The sequence below is a fragment of the Festucalex cinctus genome, chromosome 8 (assembly GCF_051991245.1).
Source record: "Festucalex cinctus isolate MCC-2025b chromosome 8, RoL_Fcin_1.0, whole genome shotgun sequence".
Taxonomy (NCBI): Eukaryota; Metazoa; Chordata; class Actinopteri; order Syngnathiformes; family Syngnathidae; genus Festucalex; species Festucalex cinctus.
The window spans coordinates 7,689,096-7,712,841 of record NC_135418.1 but is presented as its reverse complement, the minus strand read 5'-3'; the positions used below and the strand labels follow the sequence as shown (position 1 = coordinate 7,712,841).

At 40.5% G+C, this 23,746-nt stretch overlaps 1 protein-coding gene and 1 long non-coding RNA gene across 5 annotated transcripts in view; one reads left to right on the top strand and one right to left on the bottom strand.

Moving 5' to 3' along the window:
• Positions 1-23,746, bottom strand: part of LOC144023789 (receptor-type tyrosine-protein phosphatase gamma-like) — a 390,627-nt gene that overhangs the window by 192,527 nt on the left and 174,354 nt on the right. The gene's annotated exons all lie outside the window — the stretch shown is intronic.
• LOC144023790 (uncharacterized) lies at positions 7,864-9,201 on the top strand. The gene is made up of 5 exons (XR_013284604.1): positions 7,864-8,464; positions 8,605-8,651; positions 8,739-8,789; positions 8,858-8,892; positions 8,968-9,201. It is a non-coding gene; the product is annotated as an uncharacterized LOC144023790 (long non-coding RNA).

Below are 23,746 nucleotides of genomic sequence, written 5' to 3'. Positions count from 1 at the left end.
CTCAGCTGGCTCTGGGCAGTAGGCAGGGGACACCCTGGACTGGTTGCCAACCAATCGCAGGGCACACGGAGACGAACAACCATCCACACTCACACGCACACGCACACCTAGGGACAATTCGGAGCGCCCAATTAACCTGCCATGCATGTCTTTGGAATGTGGGAGGAGACCGGAGTTCCCGGAGAAGACCCACGCGGGCACGGGGAGAACATGCAAACTCCACCCAGGAAGGTCCGAGCCTGGATTCGAACCAGAGACCTCAGAACTGGGAAGCGGACGTGCTAACCACTCGACTACCGTGCCGCCCTTCCCTACTTCGTACTGATTTTAAAATTCTTTGTGGTTTAGCACCTCCGTGCTTAGCTGATCTCCTGGTGCCATACCTCCACCTCGTTGTCTGAGGTCAGCGCATCAGGCTAAGTTGATCAAGCCCTTTCAGTGGCCATGACGACACTATGGAAAGATCTCCCTATGAACATCAGGCTGGTCAATCGCCGCATGTCGCAGTGTGGCATGCACACTTTCTTCCCACAGCAATGACGAATAGAAAAAGCTGGATGTCGGTGGGTTTGGTTGATGAACAATTCAGTGAACGACTCTTTTGAACGGTTCTTTTTAATGAACTCATTCTAATGATTAAGTTCACCTAAAATAACTGTCATGCCCATCACTAATGAATAGAATTTGGCGCATGTCTGTCGTCTGCAACCTCCCGGCAAAAGAAACCTTGGGCCGATACACCGATGGAAAAAAAAAAAAAAAAAAAAAATCCCTATTTTTCACAACCCTAATTTGGGAAGTTTGGGCGAAGCCCATGTTGAGTGTAGAGAAGAAGGCATTTTCCATTAAAAAAAAATAATAATAATAATAACAATTTACGAACAATTCAAGATATGAACAGACTTCTGGAAAACAGCCTCTTCATAAGTAGAATAGCATCAGCATTGCTTTATTTTCTATGACATTCAGTATTCGATAGGAGCCGGATTGGTTTTTCGCATTTTTATTTTCAGTTAAAACTGCATGCACACAAGTCTCATCAATATTGTATATGGACTTAATTTCTAGGGTTAGCAGGGTCATTATCCTTTCTCAAACTTCTACACTTGAATACCGCCACTTGAATATCTGGCACATTTGCTGACTTTGTAGAATTCACATGTGACGCAGTATCGACAACATTCATTGACCCTTGGAGCCATTTGATTTGTGCCGTATAGCAAAGTTCCAGCACAACACTTAAATGCTTACACTTGACTCAGTCAGAGCTTGCAAGCTGAAATTCTCAAGCTATTTGCTAGATAGTTTATAGCATCAGCTCATTAGGGTTTCTGCCTGCCTTATGCTCCTTTATGCATTCTTTACAGCTTTCATCATCTTAAATAATTCAGAGGTGTTTTGTTCTTGACTGCTGAATGTGTAACCTTTCAAGTGAAGCTCAATGACTTGAAGAGTGTTCAACTCTGAGTAGCTAGAATAAATGTTAAACAAGATTACAATTATGAAAACAGCCAGGGGTTAAATTGGGGTGTTGCCACAAATACGGTACATAATGCATATCTAACAGCTCAGAAAATACCGCAGTAAGTGACATTTTCTTCTCACGAACTAATGTCTCTCCATGTTGTTTCTCCAGGTCAACTTAAGAGAAGCTGAGGTTAGACAATGATTTTCCCAGCGCTTCAAGCAGTTCTGTCCAGTAGTTCAAGCAGAGGTAATGTAAAATTATTATTATTTATTTGGATATATGTTTCAGTACTTGTAGCGCTAGAACCAGAAAAGGCTTGGACGGATTGAAATAAATTCTCATAACATGCAGCACCAGCAACTCATATTGTCATATTTATCCCTGTCTTAAATAAGACGACTGGAGGGCACAAAACAAGTACAAAATTGGACTGACTTTGAAAATATGATCACTTCTATTTCAACTAGATTTTTCTCCTTTTTTTGTTCATGCTGAGATGCACTTAATGTGCCATTAAAATGAAATGTTTCTGCAAAGAGAGTGAGGAAAGGACTTTACCACTGAATAGAACAGCTATTGTCATCAAAAGATGTGAGGAAAAGCAAAGGATTAGGGAATATTTCAAAAATCCTCGTCCTTGACCATTCTCCAGACTGGTGTGCAAGCTTTCACTTCCTTAAGCTGTCTTATTTCCAAAATAGCTTAAGGTTGAGCTGCAGTAATACAGAGTTTAGGAGTTTATATCTTGCCAAATAATATAATCTGTCTGGGGATACAGTACAAGCACCGAATCCTGTCATGATATATGTTCATCTTCTTAGAACATTGCTGTTATTGTAGGGTTGAAAGTGACTCCATAAATTCTACCTACATGTCTATTTAGCTATTTAATAAGGTTGCAAAATGCTCTACTCCAGGAAGCAAGTGGCTCTATTTTTAGTGCTCATTGCAAATTTAGTGCAAATGCTGGGTACTGAAAGGTTTGGATCCCAAATGCAGACACAAATAAAATTTTCTCCATTTATTCAAATCGAGTGGCAGAAACTCAGAGACGCTGTACACCGGACAGTTGGACAATAATCCGGCAAACCACACACAGTTCTCAAGACTGCACCCACAGATAGTGAATCGTAAAGGACTGAAGAACGACATCACATAGGTTCAGACATCACATAAAGGATTAAAGGTTGACATAACAAACATCACGTTTTGTAAACAGACACTTGTTACATCAGTACCTAAACAGACACATAACAGGTCATGAACTCTGGCGCGACTCTGGCGCATGCGACCCAGGCCATGACAGGGTCTACCCTCTTGTCCCCTTGGGGGGGTGAACCCCAACGTAGAGGCGCGTAGCCGGGGGTAATATGCCCAAACCTGTTCGACACATGCCTCTATTGTCTGTAAAATGAAATGCTCAAAGATTTCAGATTTAACACAAATTCCAAAAAATCAAACGATGGAAAAAGACAAGGGAGAAGTAGTGGTAGTGATAGTGGTCACTTTATACAGTTTTCTTAATATCCAGAAACATCCTCCCAAAGGGTTATAACAAAAAGTATAGGAAAAATTTAAAAAATAAAAGATGACTTTTGTGATTAAAATGACATTTGTAAGTGAGATTTAAAGGGCAATATGAGATTATATAATAAACTTAGACCCCTTTCATTCCTACATCTGTATTGAAAAAATTGCAAAGTAATCTGTATTACTTTTAAGTCGCAATTCAAACATCCATGCTGAACAATAAAGTAGGTTTATGACTGTTTTTACACAACAAACGAAAGCAACAAAACTGGTTGCACCTGAGGTATTTAATGGGGTACATGACTCATTGAACTTTTTCAGCAGTAAAAAGTTAATATTTTGTCTTGAATGAATGTGATAACTTCATTATTATTACGCCATTCAGTACACCTAGCCACAAATGACATAAAAACAGTAATAGTAATAAATAAATAAATAAATTAATGAATTAATTAATTAATAAATAAAGACATACATAAATAAACAAATGCATACATTTTTTACCACCACATACGCTGTTGCCCTATGACCTGAAAAAAAGTGTCCCTTTCACGTTTCGAATTGAGAACCCCTGATCTAGATAATGGACAAATGCACTTTATAGATAACAAATCACTTCACACTCTTTAAGATATTAATGTTTGTGCTTTGTGTATGTCATCACTTATCAGCTGGTCCATGTGAGCGTGTGTTAAAAGCTCCACCGAACAATATGCTTTATTGTTCACTATATACTAAGACGTCCACATCAACACATAGGGCTCTATTTTCATTTCTGTCGCAAGCAGGGGTCAAAGTGGCTCAAATTTCATGCCGGACATGGTTGCCGTGCAGCCAAATTTTTTATTTATTTGTTTATTTATTGACTGGTGGTGGTCGTGGGGGTTGAAACACATGCATTAGGCTACATTACACTTATTGTAACATGATTGCAGGTCTATATGAGAAACTGTTTTTGATTCAAAATTTTACTTTTTCAATGATGTGCAAAATAACAGTTAACAAAAACATAGAGGGGCCTATTCACTAAAGGTTTGCGTCGCCTTTGCACCGCGCTAACCGGTACAAATGGAGCAATCCGGGAGCGCCTAATTCACTAAACGCGCAGATGTGGAAATCCGTCATGAAGTGCCCTGCCAACCAGATTGTGCCACGGTGCGCCGGTATTCTTTGCGTGTATGTAGATTAGGTAATTTGCATACATTTGACGCAAAATATGCCCACCCCAATGCAAATGAGACTCATTGATATGCAGCGTCTAATTCACTAACGCCAGCGCAAATAGCCACACAGAATTTGCGTGACGCAAATAACGTTTTTGGAATGCATGTATTAACCTGACACAACCTCGATCCCGGGATCATGACAGCAGTGCATGGCACGGTGCACGTCGCTCTGTGGCTGATCACGCAGAGAAGGGAGAGGGAAGGGGACATTCCTCAATGTTGGTTTAGGACAATGTAACCCGGGTTGATCGGCACTGGCGGGGAGGCATTTTATGATTATTTTTACGTGCCAGATGCATACTGTACGCCCACACCAACCTCTGAAAATATATTTCTAAAAAACGATTGCACCAATAATTTGTACTTTATGAATGAATGATGTCGTTGTCGTCCTCTCTGCTCTGTACAGCTTAATGGCGCTCTAAACGCTTACTCTCGGTCCAACCTCCCTTTCTGATAATGTCATCTTTCTCGCAACTGTTACTATAACAACCATGTTCTTGGCGCAAATCCATTGCCATGTGTAAATCAGATGCAAATTTGCTCCAAGCTGTCAGTTTTGTTGGCGTGTTTTCCGGTATATGATTAGAGCAATATCCTTAGTGAATAGGTGGGTAACTGGGCGCAGACTGCGGGTGCAGTTGTGGTGCAATATTTCGCGCTATTACCGGACGCAGCGCATTCTTAGTGAAAATACTCCAGACTGCGCACATTGACGTGACTCGTCAGATGCACTGGTGGACAGAACTCCGTTGAATAAATAAATAATAAATCTTGGTGGAAATGGATTACACTAACACTATACTAACACTAACACTAAGCTCACTGGAACAATTCAGAAGCATTTTGTGCTACGTTCACACCAAACTACAGGGAAGCGTTGTTGTGCTAAAGTAGCCTTTGCCGGTACTTATCCCTGCAAAAAATTGTATCCCCTGCTGTGGGATCTTATAACTTCTACCACAGAAAAGTGGAAATTCTTCGAAACGATTCCCTTTCCTTTTAAACATCAAACATCTGGAACAAAACCGAACAATAATATTCCGTCATCTGAGCTTTTTCTGTGTATATCGGAGATTTCCTACTGCGTTTTGACAGTTGTCGTAATATTTTCGGTACCGAACCATCGTCAAGCACACATGCCTCAATCTACAAAAATAAAGCCTATATTTTGCATTCTGGTCAACTTCACACACGAACACACATGAAGGAAAAAATATATATTACCTTTTGTGAAGATGGAACCACAGCGCATGTAAAAGAAGAGAGCAGAAAAGTAAGTAAACAAATGACATTGAATCACGATCAGATCGTACAATATGTACATAAACACAAATATCGACAAGTGTAACATTTTCAGTTAAATATATCCATCCATCCATTTTCTTGACCGCTTATTCCTCACAAGGGTTGCGGAGGGTGCTGGAGCCTATCTCAGCTGGCTTTGGGCAGCACCCTGGACTGGTTGCCAGCCAATCGCAGCAGTAAAATATATGTTTTTCTAAACATGAATCATGAGGATTTTTTTACTTTTTATTTTTTGCTTAACAATAAAAACACCTCTTAAGTGTTTTCGTGCAATAAAACATGAGGACAATAAAACCTGAATTCCTGCCTAATCGCAGAACCACACATTTATGATAGCTGGGCAGTGACTGTCCCTCAATCCATTCATAATAAGCAATTTAATTTATCTCATTTCTGAACATATGTTTCAAGTCTTTCTATGGAACACGTTGGACACAGACCTGCTGAATTGAATGTGCACTTGATATTGATAAGAAAATAGGTTAACTAGCACTGGTGCAAGCAATTCAGCAATCATAACTTTTCATAGAGTAGACCTTTGTAAAGGGTTAAGATAAAACGCCCGACTGAAATTCCCGACGGCCACCACGCCACAACCCCCAGCAACACACGTACACACACTATACAAAGAAAACTCTCTGACATAATAGTACTTTCCGTGTTGGTTGACATTTTGCCCAGCCCAGCTGCCAATTCATAGGTGAGAAAAACTTTGTCAGGGCAGTTTTATGCCTACATTTGCCACAAGTTTACATCAAATTCAAGCAAAATTTAGAATGGCTCGCTAATGGGTATTTTTGGAAATAGGCAGCTAACAATTGATTCACTCTGTTGTTTAATTTCACACTTTATGGGTTTGCAGGCAGACACTTAAGATAGACAACTACTGCATTTGTATAGAAGCAATTAAAAAGTACATTTTCCATAATATGTCCCCTATAATTTTAGTGGCTTTTCCGATTAATGGTCAATGATCCAAACACTTGAGAGAGTAGATTCAATCTCATCAGTAATATTCCAAGTTATAATATACACATGGTCACTAAATGACTATGTGATAGTGAAAGAGACTGTGAAGGTTGAGGTTATAAAAGAATAATTCACTTATATTCAAAGTGGCCAGTCAAGGCCCTACAGAGAGTCACAGTGTGAGCTATGGCAGGCACAGGATTGGGTAATTAATGGCATTCGGGCCAGTCTAGGTGCAGACAAGCCAAGTCCTTCTTATTACATATCTCCCCAGGCCCATTACCTGGACCAACAAAATGACTTTGTGAGAACCTCAACACAGCTTTGTCCCTATTGCAGCAATCATTGTCTCGCTTACTGTCTTGCTAAGTCTCTCTTGGGTAGATGGGGAAATTGATGAGAACCATGAACATCAAAATGGCCACTCTTACCCCTGCGCACTGTTCCAATACTCTCTAGTGGTACTAATTATTTCTGTGTCATGTTTCCCCACGATTGTAATAAATGGTGTCATTATTTTTGGACTAGTTAATAGCCATTCTGGGGAAATCTAGAGACCAAGAGGAATTGACTTTGTTTTACATTATTTGATTTTCAACTAAAGAGACCCACCCATATTGTTGGACCTCTTTCTATGTGTGCCCAGAATATTTGAGTTGATATTTAGCTATTGAAACTTGTCAATTATGTATTTCAAAATATGTTATCATTTGCCAGATGCTTTGGAAATAGAGAGGGATTATCTGACCAAGGGAAAACAGGTCAAGGATGACGCAGTAGGGGCTGAGAATTCAACCTTGGGAAAGCAAGAAAGTGGGAGAAGTGCAGTATTTTCATTAGTTAAAAAAAAAGAAGTTTTTTTCTCTTTCATGTTTTTGGGAACTAGATGTGATCCAATGAGTAGTATCATGAAGACATTTTTTTAGGTTTTGATGGGTCCATGTAGGCTAGTTAAAGTGACAGTGTGTAATAGTTGACCACGAGATGGCGCTATATCATAGAATGTAGGGATGTAACGATATCCAAACATCACGATACGATATCACGATATGAAGGTCACGATACGATAATTATCACGGGCGTTGCCGATATTTAAATAAGATCACAATATTATAAAAAAGCGATCTCATACTAAAAAAAAAAAAAAAAAAACACAATATTGTGCTTTTGTACATAACAGCAATGCATATAATCCACCTACAATCTCTAATAACAATATTGAAGCACTTACTTGCTAATGCAAGCACAGCATAAATGATCGCTTCACAAGCAAATCAGGTTCACCTTCATCTGACAAATAGCATAGATTTTAAACATACTGTAGAAGGCCAAAACATCCCTAATGAAAATTATCTCTTTGACCGCCATAAACGTTTAAAAACGTTCAGTATAATCCTAGGATTGGCCGCCATAGACGTTAATTGACGTCTACTATGTTTTTTTATGGAAACGGGTGGAGGAAAGCCTTGGGCAGCTGTGCTCCAAGTATCAAGCCGATCGGGTTACTATAATGGGTATTCCTGGCCACTAGATGGCTGTGATGAGTCTTTTGGACAAGATCGGGTAGGAGACAACAGTAGAAGAAGAGAGGCTGAGCTAGAGTGTTGAGGGGGAGAGAATGGCTAACTTGGCTAAGGGAGTCAAAAAGGCTACAGATGGCAAGCAGCTCACGCTTGATCCTTATTTTCAAAGCTCAAAAGCATCGACCAGTGCTCAAGAGCACAGTGATGACGGGGTTAAGTCATAGTTGAAGCGGTGACGCGGCCGTTTTGACCATGTCCTAAGGCCCCACCGGCTAGCGATGCTAATAACGTCCTAAGGCCCCACCGGCTAGCGATGCTAACACCGGAGAAAAGTGGTGCACAACCGAGCACGTCTGCACAGATGACGTTTCATCGGACGATGGCGACTACTATGGGTCCGATGCAAGACAGTCTTGGACAGTCTTCCAAAGAACGTGAAGGTAAGCGCTAACATGCTAAGAGATTGCTCGTAAGATTACTTTCCTAACTTTCTCGGTCGATCTGCTAGCAGCGTGTGTAAATGTGCTGATATACACTAAAACATCTATTACCTATACAAACGTGAATGTATATTTTATAGATCGTGCTCACAGCAACGTCCGACCGCTGGTTCTACGACAAAGAAAGGTAAAAAATAAAAAAACGTTTTCAATGCACCGCAACAATAAAAGGAAAGTCTTTCGATAGTATTGTAATTGTATATGTTTCTTTCAGCTCCTCCTCATAGGGCCCAAAGTGACCCATCTCACAGTGAGCAGAACAAAGGTAAAAAGAAAAGATTCTCCACAGCACTAATAAAATATTTGATGGTAAACGTCTTCTATAATTTACAGAATGTGCATCAACCAATACACCGAAGAAAAAAAAGGTAAACATATGCACACACACACACATTGCATCACACTGCTCTAAAATAATATGATATTGAAATGTATATTTGCAGATCCCAAAGATTCTGGCTGGCTTGAAGTTGATGAATTCGGCTGGCAGCCAACCATCTTCCCCTTTGCTGCAAAACCAGGACCAAGGGATGCTGCAGCAGAGCTGAATTCCCACCTGCCAGCTGACATCCTGGAGCTCTTCATCACGGATGAACTTCTCCAGCACATCGTTCATCATACCAACCTCTACGCAAATCAGTCCATGCAGAAGCAGACTGACAAAAACTGTTGCGCACGTGTAAATAGTTTTCAAACAGTTTTCCAAATTGTTTGTTCGGATTGCTACTGTTGAATTTAATAAACTGTTATTTTGCAATCAAAAAACACTTTTTTTATTGTTGGGGTAGTGTTTTATAGAAGTTTAGGTGTTTGTAGAATCCCTCATGCAAAAAAAAAAAGTGCCAAATTCACTAGAGTGCACGAAATAACATCGTTTCACAAAAAGCTTGATTTCTCCGTATTTTGGAAGAAAATAGAGGATTTGGGTGAAACGAAGCTGTTTTCTATTGTTGATTACTGAAGATCCGAATAAGGTAGAAACAAACTTTTTTTTTAGATGAAAAATGAGACTTCAATCTTTCATTTGGTAGTATCCGCGTTTCCATAGTCCTAACACAACATTTTCTGTGGAGCTTGAAAGATCGGTAAAATTCTGTAAATCAGCTGGCAGTATGGGGTTACCTTTTCCGAAAATGGCTGACAGTCAAAGAGTTAAATTGCACTAATAAACTAGTCACTAGAGGGTGCTAGAATTGCACAAATGGAAATCAACCTGACTTTTTTAACAGATGTGTTCCTCTTAAATATTGTGAACACGACGACGACAATATTGTGGCAGTTTAAATATCACAATATCATTATATTGCCCTTATTGTGACATCCCTAATAGAATGTAGCCGAAACACAAGCATTTCGAGTCACACACACCACGGGGGCGGTGGTGCTCAGTGGTATTGTGGTTGTCTCCCAATCCAGAGGTTGTGGGTTCGATCCCATTCCATTGTTACCACGTCAAAGTATCCTTGAGTAAGATACTGAACCGCCACCTGCTCCTGATGCTGCGTCATCAGTAGGTGAATGGGTAGTCAAATGTAAAGCACTTTGAGGGCCTTGTAAGATGGAAAAGTGCTATATAAATGAAGTACCATTACGGTGGCTCCGAGAACTCTACCACCAATTCTTATTTTGTGTGAGCGAACGAACATAATTCCATCCATTTTCTTGACCGCTTATTCCTCACAAGGGTTGCGGGGTGTGCTGGCGTCTACCTCAGCTGGTTTTAGGCAGTAGGCGGGGGACACCCTGGACTGGTTGCCAGCCAATCGCAGGGCACACAGAGACGAACAACCATCCACACTCACACGCACACCTAGGGACAATTTGGAGCGCCCAATTAACCTGCCATGCATGTCTTTGGAATATGGGAGGAGACCGGAGTACCCGGAGAAGACCCACGCGGGCACAGGGAGAACATGCAAACTCCACCCAGGAAGGCCGGAGCCCGGACTCGAACCCAAGTCCTCAGAACTGGGAGGCGTACGTGCTAACCACTAGATCACCGTGCCGCCCATAGAACATAATTGAATGAATTATTAGTTTACCACTAGATGGCACTAAAGATTACACACTGTCACATTAAATACTGTGACTGGAAAGCTTTTGGGAGTTTGTGTTAATTTTCACTGCTGTGTAAGTGGGAGGTTCAACGTTAAACACCAGCCCTTTATTCATAGTATTCGAATATATTCACATATGTCCCAGATGAGGTGCGTATTTATGAGATTTGTTTGTGGGTGAGGATGTGAACTGAAAGGAGAAATTAGGTCATGGTGGAAAAAATAACAATTTGACAATGATTATGACAGCAAACAATGGAATTGTGATAATGAGCTGTGAATGAAGGTGTTTTGACCAACAACAACAAAAGATGACATGAATGTCACCTCTTTTTGATGATGATGATGATGATGATGATGATGATGAGTATATCTTGCTCAAACTAGTTATTGAATTAAATAATATTACCTATTCAGATAAATACTACACGACTGAACATAACGATAATAATAATAATAATAATAATAATAATAATAAAAGTGTCTTTTTGACACACTGAATCCTGTGGCAGTTCCTTTATCTTCTCCATCTTCCTCTACCCATCATGGAGGTATATTGCAACATGGAGGTATATTGCAGCTCTTATTGCCTTCAAGAAGTGCAATGGCAACTGCACCTCATTGATTCCTTTATTATTGCGCTTCTCGCAATGACATTTCCTTTTTTGTCAGCTCAGCTCTTTTTCTCCCACTGATTTCAATTTCTGATTATTCTGCATCAGTCAGCTTTGATTTGATGAGGAAGCCGATGGAGTTATTGCTACCCTCGTTCACAGTTATTGCACTCTGCTCTGGTCCAACCGCTCTGGCTCAGGCTGCTTACAGAGCAGCAAATAACACTGACGGAAGAGGCCACCGTCATTTTGACACATCAGCAGAAGTCAGTGACTGACAGTGAACAATACAACAAATGTATGAACCACACAGGCGCAAAATAAAGTCTGCATATTCCCTGCAAAACAAATTCTAGTCACTACATTCCAGGACGTCTTTTTTAAAAGAAAGTATTTCTGTTTAGAGGCATTCAGTCAAGGATAAGTATGGCCCTGCCTCCCATAATTTGTCCTATTGAAACGTTTTTTTGTTCTTGTTAATCCTTGTTTCTAACTTCTTTTAATGTGAGTGGAATGCTTCCGTGAAAAGACATGCATGCATGATAGACAGGCATGGTACTTTGCACTCTTCCACCTTGCAAAACAGCATACAGCTGTAGTCTGAATACCTGTTCAGCAATGCAGGTAATTATATTGCAGATGATTGCAAGTAGCCATGTGACTCACTGAATAGTTGCTGGTTCTGTTGTGTGATATTTAGCGCTACTACATGGTTCTATCTTGGTAAATTATACTGTGGTTTGTTGTTTGTTATCATTAAAGTAGGTTTGAGAATAGTCATGGCTGAGCCAATTTTTGTTCATATAGGATTTCAATATTTGTGATTTCTGTTGTGCATTTGAATCGCATTGAAATTGCCAGAACAGGGAATTAATTAATGAATTTGAGATACACACCAAGTGATCAGAACTGCATGGAAGTGTTTTGCAAATTTTACGTCGTACAACTACTACTACTAACTACATTAGGGATTTTTTTTTTTTGGCCCCTGTGACGTAACCAGAAGTGGATCAAGCGTGTACGCATGAAATCAAATATACAGTAAGTTTGCATGTGCGACTAGAGAGAGCTGAGAACTAATCCCTCATCTGCAAAATTCATGCACTCCCTTTCACACCCTCAAGGAGAAGCTGTAATTTATACCCTTGAAGCACTCCAGCTGCTAAGAGCACACACATGCACACAGCCACATGGATTCATTCTAAGAACACACAGACACTCACGGATGATAGATCTGAGTGCAGTGGCTGTAACTCCATGGGGTTCAATGGAGAGAGTTTTTTTTTTTTTTTAAACCTGGGTCTACATTAATTAGCAGCACAGGGTTTCCTATCTTCTTTCTTTGGGGGCCCTGGAGATCAATCACAGGGACCCACCCAGCCCCCCTCTTCTTGCTGCCACCCACCCAGAATGCATCTGTCTCCGTTTTCTTCATCATTATTTGAACAGAACTAGTAAATCCAGTACAATTCTCTAATAGTGGGGCAGGCTTCCCAATAGGGGGCATGTTGCCATGCCAACAAAAAAACATAATAATTGACAACCACTGACTTCAAAGAGACGACAACAACAAAAACCCTGACTCAAGTAACAACTGCCCACAGGTCACCGACTTTTGGGGTTTGGTCATGTGACATTCACAAGCTGAGCCCTTCAGCACTGTGGTGTCATTTTCAGTCAACAGTAAGTGGCAAAATGACCACTCGGGATGTTCCAAAAAATATCGTCTGCGATATTACCGGTGTATTTTTCTTAGGTGATAAAAATGTGACATGTCGCGAAATTGACGTGATGAAGTAATTGTGTAACATTATACGTCTACGCGTCAACTTGGACGTACTCGCGTCGTTTGCTGCTGCACAAAAAACAATGTAGGAGCGTGTGAGGCTGCAAGAGCTCAGCTCTGTCACGTCTTCGACAAAGTGGGAGTGAGCTTCGTCGTGTGTTTTGTTCATTAATTACTGGAGCACTCTTGATTCGACGCACTCCTTATGAAAAAATAAAATAAAATACGGTGGTTGGTTAATACTGAAGCGGTCTCGTATCGTTTTGCCAAGATCAACAATCCGTGGTGTTTATTTTACCGTGACCGATAATTCGCCATCTAATTCACGTGAGTTTGTGATGCTAATCGACCGCTAAGCTAATATGCACATTTGTCTTATTCATACCCGCTAGTAATGTCTACAAGGAAACGCGGCGTTTCTCGCTCCTCTGATTAAACAACCAGAGCCATTCACGGCAAAATAACGCTCGAAGAGGTTGCGGACAATCGCAGAGGGAAAAAATATTTTTACCAATGCAATTTGCCTGCGATGTATAAAGCATAACGCCACAAACTGGCTGCTATCATATCATTGGCAATTCCCCCCTAACACGCGGCTCAACTAAACAGTAGAAAATAGTGGACTTTTTTGACTCATGCAATTTGCCACTGACTTCTGAAGGTATGTGCTTTCATTGTATTTGCTAAGTAAATGTCCTTTAAGCAGTTATAATTCGCAGGGTAAACACTATGGCCTGTTTTTATTTCCATTTTATTCCATTACAGTTGCTATATTTGCACTTTGTTTACGTTTTAATTCTGGAAAAAAAAAGTTGGCTTAAAGGTGCACGAAGCAAGATTAGACTCAAATTTGAGTGTTAAAATAACCATATTTTTCACCCGCACATGTTTTAAGAATTGTATAATGGACAGGAGACACGACTGTGGCACAATGACTGTTGCCCCTATTTTTCTGTAAAAGGAAAAAATGTTGGAGGGTTCGGGCCGGAAACTTTAGTTTTTGCCCTGAGCATGAGGTCATGCGCGTGCACGCTATTGTCCATGTTAGCTCTCGCAATTGTTCACGCAACTTCACGGACAGGACAGCTAATTCAAACTGGATTTAAAGAGACCTGCACCCGATACGTCTCAATCCCTTATGGAGACCGCCATGGAAGACAAAGAGAAGTAAAAAAAACTTTCAGACCAGCGTCACGGGAGGACGCGGATAAATATAGGAGCAGCGTTTGTCAGGTGGAGCGAGCTAAGAGCTATCCTGGGGATGAAACGGGACCCACAGCTTGCTGACTTTTTGCTAAAAAGGTAAGACTTACTTAAAAGGCAAAACTACCACACGGTCACTTACTAATGTCTATGCACTTGGGCATATTAGCAACGTATTGCTATCCTCAATGTCATCGGATTCACGGAATGCACTATTTACGTTTGGAAGGTTGCAATTACGTAAGCTTTTGTCACTCACAATGACTTTCACATACAAAATAACTTGAAGATTAATACGTTTCTTACCTCTGTCGACATTATTAAGCCTATGATAAAGGCATTGTGCCTGTGCATTGTTTACGTTCGGAGGTTTGCTCGTGCCCGAAAAAGTCGCGCACGCACCAGGCCGTGTTCACGTTGCTGGGGTTCATTCCACGTTTCGCCAGAGCGGTCGCAAATGTGCAAAAACTCTGAATCTTGCATCATGCCCCTTTAAATATTGTTGCTACAATAAAAGTGCAATTATTCTGAAGTGTCAATCACAAATCTATTGTAATTATTATCAATATCGTCAAAAATATCGTCACTGCAAATTTCTTTGAAATATCGTGATCAAATTTTTAAGCCATATCACCCACCCCTAATGACCACCACCTTAGATGGATAAAATCTGTTGGATTTTGCTGCTCAATTCATGTCCCGCTAACACAATATTAATCAGCATACGATGTTGAGAATAATAGGGGCATGTAGAACACATTATTGTGTTCATTATTATTTGAACCGTCTTTATTCTTAAATATCTGCTCTTCACTTAATCTACAGCACTTTGTATGCAGCTATAGTCTTTTTTTTAAGTGTTATATAAATATAAAAATAAATTCAACTGCTATTGTTTACTTGAGAATTGTGTTGTGCGTGAGTCATAAGGAGAGTATCTCAGAGTCCTCTTCCTCCACACTCTTCCTCCCTTACAGTGATTTTTACCAAAAAGGTCAGTGAGATAATTGGGCTCATTCTCCTCGTGTCCATCCAGCATGTCAGCTACATTTTTCAACCTTCTCTACTTTTGGCCCACCGCACACTGAGCAACATGGCCCAAAACATATAACACGGACAATCATGAAGAAAATACAGTTGGAGACTCACACATGCGCATTGTACAACAAGACCCCCTTTTGAGGCGCCACATATCCTTACTGTATTTTTATTTTGAAGCTGACTGGCCTCGCTTCTGTAGCTATGTTATAACAATAGACCCTTTCATGGCCTACGTCACGATGACGTCACAGTGTTTACCGGAGGCAAAAACAACTTGCCGCTGGAGGCAACGGAAGTGGAGCTAGAAGTAAACAACGCTGGTTGTCTGTAGAAAATGTCGTCTTGTTGTGTTTTTGGTTGCCAGAACCGTGGACAAACAAAAACTTGAAATTCTATTGCATCCCAGCCTCTGCCAGTCAGAGTAATCGCAGACGGCTGTGGTTAAACACGATTAGGCGAAAGGACTCGACTGAGGCTATCATCAACAATGCTCGTGTTTGCAGCGCACACTTCATATCAGGTGAGATTTAACAATCAGATTCAGCCCGGACAATGATATGGGCTACACTTAGTTGTGATTGAAATTACTTAAGTTAGTCATTACTTGTGGGATTCTTTTTACATGCACGGACTGACAAAAAGTCCGTGTTTACATGCTACATGCGCAAATGCTAACCGCTAGCTAACCAAATGTTAGCTGTACGTTTCAGTTTTGTCGAGGTGAAAGCCGCCACAATGGTTCTGATAACTACTTGTCATATTTTGTAGGAGAGGTACATGTCTCGTATATCCTTGTCTTCTGTCCCTGTCGTTGACTTGGCAGCACTTGCGACCGCACGACACAAAAGTCCTCGCTCAAGTTGATATATTCTAAATTTTGAACATGTCCATTCAAGACGTAGTTAGTTGTAGACATCTAATGATTTAAAGGCCTTCAGTTTATCTTTAGTATAAACGCTCAGTTTTTCTAGAAGGTAGATTTAAATATCCGGCCATTACTCGGTGGGTAGTCCCGTTAAATCGTCTATCCAGTACGTGAGTGCGTAGGGGTCAGTAAATATCGTCCCATCAGTCAGAGTTAACTTTTTAAAGTAACATTCACGGTCGTGGGGAGTCAGTTTACTCACGTTAACTCAAATGGCCGTTTTCCGCGTCCATTCCGACGTGAACTTTCTGTGAAAATATGCTGACCGGTGTTAGAACCACACGCCACTGAGGTGTTTTTGCCTACAACTCTGCCCCGTCCTTTAAATTGTGTCACATTGTTTATAAACTCTGAAGGGGTCTATACTTTGAGAGGAAATGGTCGAGAACTCAAAGGAGTGAGTATGGGTAATTATTGACTACACTTATGAATTTCTGTTGCAGTCTCACACTCTGTTTTGCTGGAACTGAGGAAAATGAACATTAAATAGCAAAAGTCTCTCTCTCTCTCTCTCTCTCTCTCTCTCTCTCTCTCTCTCTCTCTCTCTCTCATAGCAGGCTGTTGTCTTTATAACTACAATTGTTTACTTTATCTGGTTTATGCACGGAAATGACACATACCTATGGAAATATTTCGCAACTTTAACTAGGTACAATTCACAATATAACCAGAAAATCCAGAATGACCAAAGTTTTAACAGCATGTGGCATATTCTAAAAATAAGATGTAAAATGGCAAATAGGCAAGCATTAGGCTTGTGCTTATAAGCACATAAGCACATTTAATGTAGATACATGCAATAATAATAATAATAATAATCCATCCATCCATTTTCTTGACCGCTTATTCCTCACAAGGGTCGCGGGGGGTGCTGCCGCCTATCTCAGCTGGCTCTGGGCAGTAGGCAGGGGACACCCTGGACTGGTTGCCAGCCAATCGAAGGGCACACAGAGACGAACAACCATCCACACCCACAAGCACACCAAGGGACAATTCGGAGCGCCCAATTAACCTGCCATGCATGTCTTTGGAATGTGGGAGGAGACCGGAGTACCCGGAGAAGACCCACGCGGGCACGGGGAGAACATGCAAACTCCACCCAGGAAGGCCGGAGCCCGGACTCGAACCCAAGTCCTCAGAACTGGGAGGCGTACGTGCTAACCACTAGATCACCGTGCCGCCCAATAATAATAATAATAATAATAATAATAATAATTAATAAAGATACATTCAATTTCTTTCTTTCAAAACTGGGCTGGGCTGCTCTAAGCAAGGCAGGATCAATCATTCGAAGAGGAGTAGTGGGTGTGGTCCACTAATATAAAAAGCGGTACTGTGTGATAGGGGTTCTAGATATGGTGGGAACAAGCTGAATTATCGCAGTATTTGTGAGTTCACAAACTCCGGAGAATACATCTAGTGGCCCAGCCCAGCGGGAATTTTCTTGCCGTAATACATCAAAAACTGCAAATAAAATAACAATTATTTTTGATGGAACACTGGCTTTCAAAATAGTGTTTCTGCATGTTCATGTTGCCTGCTTTAACAGTGCTAATGTTACTGTTGAGAGTTGAAGTGCTTTAGTAAATTGCACTTAACAAGTGAAGGGGAAAGCTGCACTGCATTACTGAAGGGGGGATTTTAAAACATTATACATCCACATAATAAAAAATACTATGGAAATATTGGTTCAGACTAAATCCAAATGGAAGTAGTTTACTTTTTTTTTTTTTTTTTCAATAAATGAACCTGCTATGTAGCTGAACCTCATGTAAACCCAAGCCACTCTGTCTCGTCACCTAAACAAAGTATGACAATGTGTGTTACTCTGTAAAAGAGTAACTGATCCCCCAAACCGTGTTCAGAGTCGACTGATGGAAATCAAAAACCAAGGACTCATGCTTGGTTAAAAACGGCAAAAAATACCATTGCCCATATTATGCCATTATTCTTATTTATCAGCGTGTTTACTAAAGATTGAGCCTCAATCATGCCTTTTCTCTAAAATTGAGCCAGTGAATTCTTTGGAAAATCTATGAATATATAAAACCAGACAATCCCAAAAAATGATTATGTGCAGGAGAGAAACACAAGGGCTGTGAAACTCAGCAGTAGTTGAACAAATAGATTAAATTCACTGTGATATAGTGTTATGAAAGATTAGACTTTAAGCCTAGAAAAAGACAGCTGCATCGCTGCTTTGCAATGATTTATTTTTGAAAACCACCTCAATTATTGACTCCAGTGGAGAGACTGCAAGCACATCTGGTGATTGTGGCTACATTTGAAGAAAAGCATTATTTTTGCACACCCATTTTTCAAGCTTGTGTTCAATGCATTCAGAAGACATATATATTAGGGTAACAAAAACCGGACATCCAGTTTTGAGTTCAACGATGCGAGTGCAACGGCACACGGACTAATGAATCGGTCTAAAAATAGTTTGAACCGGCCAATGGCCGGGTCAAGACGTTACTGATAGAGCTACTGAAAAATGTCTTATAAAAGAAACAAAACAGTCCAGTTGGCGCTGCTAAGGCCAACTTCAAAATAAAAGCCTTCCAACTAATACTTTGACATCAATGCTATTGCCTTGTTACTTGTATTTTGAAATCCGTACCGCGTGCGGTGGGCATCGCGGCTCAAGGCGGTTACCTTGACTCATCCTCTTGGACAGTACAGTGGTCCCTCTACTTACAAATGTCCTTTCATACGAAATTTTCAAGTTACGAAACCCCTCAACAGGAAAATATTGCCTCTTGTTGCGAAAGAAGTTTCAGGATACGAAAGGTAAAACTACAGGATGGACTGCTACTCGCAGCTCTCAAAGTTTACTGAACGCAACATACTTACAGCTGCTCTGCCATTGGCTATTACTGGCATCTTCCTGGCATTCCATTGGATTAGATTAGATACAGAATATAATGTGTTAATGTAGCGTCCTCGTCATTCGCCCTTCGGGCCATGAGGTGTTTGATAGTTTTACGTAAATGGATTAACTAACGGCCGACAAATTTGTGCAAAAATTCAAACAATTGGTGATTGATGAAGGCTACGTTGCACAGTAAGTTTTTACTTGCGACGAGACGGGCCTTTTTTGGAAAAAGATGCCTCGCCGTACCTGAAGTTTCCATCAAGTTTCAGAATTTATTGAAAAGAATCACGATTTGGGCGATCGCTCACTATGACGATGTTCGTCTTGGACATTTTCGAAGGATTGTTAATTGTGAGTTAATTATTGAAATCGTGCGATTAAAAATTTTAATCAACTGACACCCCTAATATATATATATATATATATGAGAGAGAGAGAGAGAGAGAGAGGTGTCTGAATAATAGACTTTGATATCTTTCCCTGTAGTTTGTCCAACAAATCACAGTTGATGGGCTGCCACATCTGCTCTGCCACAGATAGTGCTGCTTCAATACACACCTCCAGGACAATGACAAATAATTTATGCAATGCAGTTTCAGGGGTGGCTAACTGTTTGTTTATTCATGCAAAGCTAAAAGAGGATTGTATATTTCATTGGATGAAGGTTTTTGAAGCATTATTAATCTGATCCCCAAACTCGTGTCAAATTTCACACAGCCAACATTTTATATTCTTTCCTACATGGCTGCCCAACACTGTGAACTTGTGTTTGATCCAAGTATTTGTAGATCTAGTCTGCAGAGACAGCGGCTGAAGCTTGCACTTTTGAAGCCTTTTGTTGTTAATGGTTGGTGAAAAAAATGTCAGATCTCACTGATGTCAGGACGGTCTAATCTGCTGATGAGCCCCAGGGCCTGACAGGGAAATGAAATTGTCGGACAGGGTACTCTGGTAGATAGACGGGAGTTCTGACTGGTCACACAATCCTCTTTTTTATTGACAATTTTTCTGTTTTGTGAACGTCGCCATCTTTTCCAACGCAATGGGATTTATCTCAATAAGCAGGGAGTCAGATTACTGACAGCCAACATCTTCCATAGCGTGCGTCACTGGACGCTATGTTCCCAAAACAAAGGACATGAAACACAACAACCGATAAGAAGAGGGTCTGGTGAGGCTGGCTCACTATCTTCCACTCCATGCCCTTCAGAACAGATTGATTTGTCCTCATCTGCCCACACTCCAAACACCGAACATCCAGCTCCCCTGCTCCCGAACGACACCTGCCAAACACCACCACGACCACCACCACCAGTTTCACTACCAGATGCACCCCTGCGCTGTTCATCGCCCCCAAGCGACACCTGCCAGACAGCGCCACTACCGGATTCACTGCCGGATGCACCCCCGCGCTGTGCACCGCCCCCGAATGACCCGATGACTGACTCGCCAGCGAGTCTCACCAACAGGTTGAGCAATCTGGTCAATCTGTCCATACAGCTAAATAAAAGTCTCTCCAGGCAAGGCCATCACAAAGAAGTGGCTCAGCCCTGGACCCCCGACACTTGAGGACTGGTTCAAAATAGTGGGCCTGATATACGACATGGAACTACTCACACATAGGTTAAGAATGGAAGAAGTCGTTTGCCATGAGAAATGGATGAAGTGGACATTGTTTATGCAACGACAAAGAATGGACAAACAGATCACACCACTGAACTGATTGAGCTGGTTAAATATTTAGGATGATTCCAGAGCCCTTGTTACGTCTTTTCGTTTTATTTTATTTTTTTATTTTTTTGTGTATGTTTTGTTTTGTTCTTAATGATTGTTATATTTGAAAACTGTTGAGGAAAAATAAAGTATAAAAAAAAAAAAAAAAAAAAAAAAAAAAGTCTCTCCAGGCAGCTGCCTGCTGATGACGGTTCGCCCATGCTCCCCCCAAGACGCCACATTCAGCTATCCACTAATCGTCTGACTCCACCAAGCCTCAGCATACAGCTCCCCACCCGCCGACCTCCATCTTTGGCTATGGAGAATCTCAACTATAGCTCGGTCTGATATGTTTTGGGTCCAGACTACATATACAATATAAAAAACGTGTGTTCCCAGAATAAGTCAGGACCCAAGGAAGCTTGTAGCATTCCTGTGATTACAAGAAATAGAAAGTTGGCAAAAGAAATGAGAAGAAATAAGTCAGAAGCTACAAACCTAGTCAGTATAGCTTGTGAACCTCTGACTAAACCAGCGTCTCCGATTGCCACTGTGAGACTAGCGCTACTAAATACAAGATCACTAGTTAACAAATCATTGTTGATTCATAACATTATTATGACATATGATCTTGACTTATTTCTCCTCAGTGAAACATGGCTAACAGAAGGTTCCTGCAACACGGTTCTCAATGAGGCAAAACAAACAAATTTTTGTTTCATGAACAAATGTCGTAATGGCAAAAAAGGTGGTGGACTTGCTGCCATTTTTAAATCTCTATTTCAGTGTAAAGAAATTTCATTGGGAAGCTTTAATTCATTTGAATATCTTAGTCTTTTGGTAAAAGGTGAACCAAACATCGTCATTGTCATAATTTATAGACCTCCAAAGCAAAAAGGCAGATTCATGGAGGAATTTGAAGAAATGCTGTCAGTAATTTGTACCGACTATGATCATCTGGTCTTAACTGGAGACTTTAACATTCATGTTGACAACAACTTGGATAAAAATACCAAAGAATTTTGTAATATACTTGATACTTTTGGTCTCTCACAACATGTAAAAGGTCCAACACACAATCAAGGTCACATTCTTGATCTCGTCATCTCTAAAGGTGTTGACATTTTATCTGTTGAGGTGAAAGATCTGGCTATTTCAGATCATTCCTGTGTGTTTTTTGAATTACAAACAATCCCAGAAGTTCAAACAACTACTGTCTCGATTAAAAAAAGGTACATAAATGAGAATACAAGCAACATGTTTATGGAATTAATGGCTGCATCACCAACTGTAAATGCAGAGACCGTTGATGAACTTTTGGATGAATTCACCTCAAAAATCTCAAATGTTTTGGATGCTGTTGCTCCTATTAAAACTAAGACCATTTCATCCCGAACTAAAACACCTTGGAGGTGTGCTACCAACATAATGACTTTGAAATCTAAATGCAGAAAAGCAGAGCGAAAGTGGAGAAAAACTAAACTCCAAGTTCATTTTGACCTGTACAGACAATGTCTTTGTCATTTTAACCAAGAGTTAGTAATAGCTAGACAACAACACTTTTCTGAAATTATTAGTAGGAACCTCAACAATACACGCACTCTATTTGGCGTGGTTGACAAACTTACAAATCCCCCAAATCAAACAGCGCCAGAACTCCTCTCAACAGATAAATGCAATGAATTTGCCTGCTACTTTAGTGAAAAAGTACAAGCCATCAGGTCAAACATTGTTACAAACCAGCAAAATAACAAAACGATGCTGCACTTAAAATCACCTAGGAATAATTTAATTACCATGACAGAATTTGACTCAGTGGATCAAAATACTGTAGTAGACTTGGTTCAGCAATTGAAATCTTCCACGAGCTGTCTTGACACAATTCCATCTGGCTTTTTCAAAACCATTGTGAAATCTGTTCAGATCGATTTACAACAAATAATTAATTGCTCACTTCAATCAGGTGAACTTCCTAAATGTCTGAAAGTAGCCGCCGTCAAGCCCATTCTAAAAAAAGAGAACACTGGATGTCTCCCTGCTAGCAAATTATAGACCAATCGCAAACCTTCCCTTCGTAACTAAAATAGTTGAAAAAGTGGCATTCACTGCCTTTGACAAGTATACTTGTCAATTGTATTTTTTAGAGCGGTGCTAAATGGGGGCGAATCTGAGCATGCTCCACTGTAAATATCAAACTTGGAAACAACTTTACTGATGCCCAACCACCGGTAGATGACATCATAGCCCCATTTTATAGGAAATAAACACAGTTTCAGAGTCCATGGGAGAAATGGCTGTATTTTGGCAAACCTACATTTTTCTGCTGTCAATTATAAAAGAACGGGATGGGACAAAAAGTAGGGAGTCTATTCTGTTATTTGGTAGATTTGGTTTATATATAATTATTGAATGGAATATCACGTGAGTATTGGAAATGTAAAAATTTTCTATAATGACTGGCAGTGAATGAGTTAATCAACTCAGCAATTTTTTTAGCTTAAACGGACTTTTGGATAAATTCCAGTCAGGTTTCCGACCTCATCACAGTACAGAAACAGCTCTGATTAAAGTACTGAATGATATAAGATTGAGCACTGATGCAGGGAAGGTATCGGTGCTCGTCTTGTTGGACCTCAGTGCAGCATTTGACACGATTGATCATAATATACTGTTAGACAGGCTGGAAACTTGCTCGGGGTTAAATGGAACAGTCCTTAAATGGTTCAGGTCCTATTTGGAGGAAAGGAGTTACTTTGTGACTATTGGAAATTTTGAATCTGATTGAAAGGCCATGACATGTGGGGTCCCTCAAGGGTCAGTCCTTCGACCCCTGTTGTTCAGTCTGTATATGTTACGTTTGGGTCAAATGCTTCAGAACGCCGATGTTGACTAGCATAGTTATGCAGATGACGCACAACTGTATTTATCTATGTCCCCAAATGACAGCAGTTCTATTAACGCATTGTGTCATTCTCTAGAGCAAGTTAACAACTGGATGAACCAAAATT